This window comes from Physeter macrocephalus, chromosome 17 (assembly GCF_002837175.3).
Source record: "Physeter macrocephalus isolate SW-GA chromosome 17, ASM283717v5, whole genome shotgun sequence".
NCBI lineage: Eukaryota > Metazoa > Chordata > Mammalia > Artiodactyla > Physeteridae > Physeter > Physeter macrocephalus.
This window is the reverse complement of record NC_041230.1, coordinates 44054224-44059890: the sequence shown is the minus strand read 5'-3', so window position 1 is coordinate 44059890 and position 5667 is coordinate 44054224. Positions and strand designations below refer to the sequence as shown.

General features: G+C 42.1%; 1 non-coding gene across 1 annotated transcript; it reads right to left on the bottom strand.

The window, feature by feature from the left end:
- Nucleotides 1-2457: 2457 nt before the first annotated feature.
- Nucleotides 2458-2529, bottom strand: TRNAE-CUC (transfer RNA glutamic acid (anticodon CUC)). Its single transcript has one exon. It is a non-coding gene; the product is annotated as a tRNA-Glu (tRNA).
- Nucleotides 2530-5667: the final 3138 nt, after the last annotated feature.

Sequence of the window (5667 nt, the reverse complement as noted above, 5' to 3'; positions counted from 1 at the left end):
TGGGGTCTCCTTTTCACAGGCTGCAGGTTCATAGTTCCTGTTGTTTTTGGTGTCTGCCCCCAGTGGCTAAGGTTGGTTCAGTGGGTTGCGTAGGCTTCCTGGTGGAGGGGACTAGTGCCTGTGTTCCGGTGGATGAGGCTGGATCTCGTCTTTCTGGTGGGCAGGTCCGCATCCGGTGGTGTGTTTTGGGGTGTCTGTGACCTTATTGTGATTTTAGGCAGCTGTGTGCTAATCATGGGGGTTGTGTTCCTGTCTTGCTAGTTTTCTGGCATAGGGTGTCCAGCACTGTAGCTTGCTGGTCGTTGAGTGGAGCTGGGTCTAGCGTTGAGATGGAGACCTCTGGGAGAGCTTTCGCTGTTTGATATTATGTGGAGCTGGCAGGTCTCTGGTGGACCATTGTCCTGAATTTGGCTCTTCCACCTCAGAGGCACAGGTCTGACACCCAGGCAGAGCACCAAGACCCTGTCAGCCACACGGCTCAGAAGGGTGAAAAGAAAGAAAGGGAGAAAGGGAGAAAGAAAGAATAAAATAAAGTTATTAAAGTAAAAAATAATTATTAAAAATTAAAAGGTAATAAAAAATTTTTTTTTAAAAGTAAAAGGAAAGAAAGAAGAGAGCAACCAAAGCAGAAAACAAATCCACTAATGATAACAAGCATTAAAAAGTATACTAAAAAAACAAAACAAAACAAAAAAACGGACAGACAGAACCCTAGGACAGTTGGTAAAAGTGAAGCTATACAGACAAAATCACACAAAGAAGCATACACATACACATTCACAAAAAGAGAAAAAGAAAAAAATATATATATATCATTGCTCCCAAAGTCCATCATCTCAATTTTGGGATGATTCGTTGTCTATTCAGGTATTCCACAGATGCAGAGTACATCAGGTTGATTGTGGCAATTTAATCCGCTGCTCCTGAGGCTGCCTGGAGAGATTTCCCTTTCTCTTCTTTGTTTGCACAGCTCCTGGGGTTCAGCTTTGGATTTGGACCCGCCTCTGCGTGTAGGTCACCTGAGGGCATCTGTTCTTTGCTCAGACAGGACGGGGTTAAAGGAGCAGCTGATTTGGGGGGTCTGGCTCACTCAGGCTGGGGGGAGGGAGGGGTACGGAGTGCGGGGCGAGCCTGTGGAGGCAGAGGCTGGCGTGAAGTTGCACCAGCCTGAGGCGCGCCGTGCGTTCTCCTGTGGAAGTTGTCCCTGGATCACAGGATCCTGGTAGTGGCAGGCTGCACAGGCTCCCCGGAGGGGATGTGTGGATAGTGATCTTTGCTTGCACACAGGCTTCTTGGTGGCAGCAGCAGCAGTCTTAGCATCTTATTCCCATCTTTGGGGTCCACGCTGATAGCCGCGGCTCATGCCCATCTCTGGAGCTCGTTTAGGAGGTGCTCTGAATCCCCTCTCCTCGAGCACCCCAAGACAATGGTCTCTTGCCTCTTAGGCAGGTCCAGACCTTTTCCCGGACTCCCTCCTGGCTAGCTGTGGCGTACTAGCCCCCTTCAGGCTGTGTTCAGGCAGCCACCCCCAGCCCTCTCCCTGGGATCTGACCTCCCAAGCCTGAACCTCAGCTCCCAGCCCCCACCCACCCCTGCGGGTGAGCAGACAAGCCTCTCGGGCTGATGAGTGCTGGTCGGCACCGATCCTCTGTGCGGGAATCTTTCCGTTTTGCCCTCCGCACCCCTGTTGCTGTGCTGTCCTCTGTGGCTCTGAAGCTTCCCCCCTGCCACCCCCTGTCTCTGCCAGTGAAGGGGCTTCCTCGTGTGTGGAAACTTTTCCTCCTTCACAGCTCTCTCCCACTGGTGCAGGTCCCGTTCCTGTTCTTTTGTCTCTGTTTTTTCTTTTTTCTTTTGCCATACCCAGGTACGTGGGGAGTTTCTTGCCTTTTGGGAGGTCTGAGGTCTTCTGCCAGCATTCAGTAGGTGTTGTTCTGTGGAGTTGTTCCACATGTAGATGTATTTCTGATGTATTTGTGGGGAGGAAGGTGATCTCCATATCTTACTCTTCCACCATCTTGAAGGTCTCTCATATGATGTTTATCTTTCTTTATTTGGGTTACTTAGTATGATAATTTTTTTTTTTTTTTTTTTTTTTTTTTTTGTGGTACGCGGGCCTCTCACTGTTGTGGCCTCTCCCATTGTGGAGCACAGGCTCCGGACGCACAGGCTCAGTGGCCATGGCTCACGGGCCCATCCGCTCCGTGGCGTGTGGGATCTTCCTAGACCGGGGCACGAACCCGTGTCCCCTGCATCGGCAGGCGGATTCTCAACCACTGCGCCACCAGGGAAGCCCAGTATGATAATTTTTAAAAAATTTATTTATGTATGTATATATTTATGTATTTATTTTGGCTGCACCGGGTCTTAGTTTTGGCACACAGGATCTTTGTTGTGGCATGTGGTCTTCTTAGTTGTGGCATGCGGACTTCTTAGATGCGGCATGCATGTGGAACCTAGTTCCTTGACCAGGGATCGAACCTGGGCCTCCTGCATTGAGAGCGCAGAGTCTTACCACTAGACCACCAGGGAAGTCCCTGTATTATAATTTCTAGGTCTATCCATGTTGCCGCAAATGGCATTACTTCTTTTTAATGGCTGGGTAATGTTCCGTTGTATATATGTATACCACATCTTCTTTATCCATTCATCTGTCAATGCCCAGGAGTGGGATTGCTGGATCACATTTAGTTTTTTAAGGAACCTCCATACTGTTATCCATATGGTTGTACCAATTTACATTCCCACCAACAGTGTAGTATGGTTCCCTGTTTCCACACCCTCTCTAGCATTTATTGTTTGTAGATTTTTTGATGATGGCCATCCTGACTGGTGTGAGGTGATATGTCATTGTAGTTTTGATTTGCATTTCTCTGATAATTAGCGATGTTGAGCATCTTTTCGTCTGCTTTTTGACCATCTGTATGTTTTCTTTGGAGAAATATCTATTTAGATCTTTCACCCATTTTTTGATTGGGTTGTTTGTTTTTTTTGATGTTGAGCTGCATGAGCTGTTTATGTATTTTGGAGATTAATCCCTTGTTGGTTGCTTCATTTGCAAATATTTTCTCCTATTCTTTGGGTTCTCTTTTCGTTTTGTTTATGGTTTTCTTTGCTGTGCAAAAGTTGTTTTTTTAAAATAAGTAATTTTTTAAAATTATTAATTTGGCTGCTCTGGGTCTTAGTTGCAGCACATAGGATCTTTGTTGCTGCATGTGGGATCTTTTAGTTGCAGCATGCGGAACCTTTAGTTGCGGCATGCGGGATCTTTAGTTGCAGCATGCAAACTCTTAGTTGGGGCATGTAGGATCTAGTTCTCCGACCAGGGATTGAACCCTGGCCCCCTGCATTGGGAGTGCAGAGTCTTAGCCACTGGACCACCAGGGAAATCCCTGTGCAAAAGTTTTAAGTTTAATTAGGTCCCATTTGTTTATTGTTGTTTTTATTTTCATTCCTCTAGGAGGTGGATCAAAAAAAGTATTGCTGTGATTTATGTCAGAGAGTGTTCTGCCTATGTTTTCCTATAAGAGTTTCATAGTATCTGGCCTTACATTTAGGTCTTTAATCGATTTTGAGTTTGTTTTTGTGGAGTGTCCTAATTTCATTCTTTTACATGTAGCTGTCCAGCTTTCCCAGTGCCACTTATTGAAGAGCCTGTATTTTGTCCATTGTATATTCTTGCCTCCTTTGTCATAGATTAGTTGACCATAGGTGCATGGGTTTATCTCTGGAGTTCCTATCCTGTTCCATTGATTTATATTTCTGTTTTTGTGCCAGTACCATACTGGTTTGATTACTGTAGCTTTGCAGTAATGTCTCAAGTCAGGGAGCCTGATTCCTCCAGCTCCGTTTTTCTTTCTCAAGATTGCTTTGGCTATTCAGGGTCTTTTGTGTTTCCATACAAATTGTAAAATTTTCTGCTCTAATTCTGTAAAAAATGCCATTGGTAATTTGATAGGGACTGCATTAAATCTGTAGATTGCTTTGTGTAATATAGTCAATTTGACAATATTGATTCTTCTAATCCAAGAACAAGTTATATGTCTCCATCTGTTTCTGTCATCTTTGATTTCTTTCATTAGCATCTTATAGTTTTCAGAGTACAGGTCTTTTGCCTCCTTAGAAAGGTTTATTTCTAGGTATTTTATTCTTTTTGATGAGATGGTAAATGGAATTGTTTCCTTAATTTTTCTGATCTTTTGTTGGTGGTGTATTGGAATGCAACAAATTTCTGTGTATTCATTTTGTATCCTGCAACTTTATCAGATTCATTGATGAACTCTAGTAGTTTTCTGGTAGCATCTTTAGGATTTTCTATGTATAGTATCATGTCTTCAGCAAACAGTGACAGTTTTACGTCTTCTTTTCCAATTTGTATTACTTTTATTTCTTTTTCTTCTCTGATTGCCGTGGCTGGGACTTCCAAAACTATGTTGAATAATAGTGGTGAGAGTGGACATCCTTGTCTTGTTCCTGATCTTACAGGAAATGCTTTCAGCTTTTCACCATTGAGAATGATGTTTGATGTGGGTTTGTCGTATATGGCCTTTTTTATGTTGAGGTAGGTTCCCTCTATGCCCACTTTCTAGAGAGTTTTTATTATAAATGGCTGTTGAATTTTGTCAAAAGCTTTTTCTGCATCTATTGAGATGATCACTTGGTTTTCTTCAATTTGTTAATATCGTTGATCACATTGATTGATTTACATATAGAAAGAAGAATCCTTGCATCCCTGGGATAAATCCCACTTGATCATGGTGTATGATCCTTTTAAAGTGTTGTTGGATTCTGTTTGCTAGTATTTTGTTGAGGATTTTTGCATCTATATTCATCAGTGATATTGGTCTGTAATTTTCTTTTTTTTTCATATCTTTGTCTGGTTTTGGTATCAGGGTGATGGTGGCCTCATAGAATGAGTTTGGGAGTGTTCCTTGCTCTGTAATTTTTTGGAAGAGTTTGAGAAGGATAGGTGTTAGCTCTTCTCTAAATGTTTGATAGAATTCACCTGTGAAGCCATCTGGTCCTGGACTTTTGTTTGTTGGAAGATTTTTAATCACAGTCTCAATTTCATTACTTGTGATTGGTCTGTTCATATTTTCTATTTCTTCCTGGTTCAGTCTTGGAAGGTTATACCTTTCTAAGAATTTGTCCATTTCTTCCAGGTTGTCCATTTTATTGGCATAGAGTTGGCTTGTAGTAGTCTCTTAGGATGCTTTGTATTTCTGTGGTGTCTGTTGCAACTTCTCCTTTCTCATTTCTAATTTTATTGATTTGAGTCCTCTCCCTCTTTTTCTTGATTCTGGCTAAAGGTTTATCATTTTTTTTATCTTCTCAAAGAACCAGCTTTTAGTTTTATTGATCTTTGCTGTTGTTTTCTTTGTTTCTATTTCATTTATCTCTGCTCTGATCTTTATGATTTCTTTCCTTCTACTAACTTTGGGTTTTGTCTTCTTTCTCTAGTTCCTTTAGGTGTAAGGTTAGATTGTTTATTTGAGATTTTTCTTGTTTCTTGAGGTAGGCTTGTATTGCTATAATCTTCCCTCTTAGAACTCCTTTTGCTGCTTCCCATAGGTTTTGGATCATCATGTTTTTGTTGTCATTTGTCTCTAGTTAGTTTTTGATTTCCTCTTGTATTTCTTCAGTGATATCTTGGTTATATAGTAACGTATT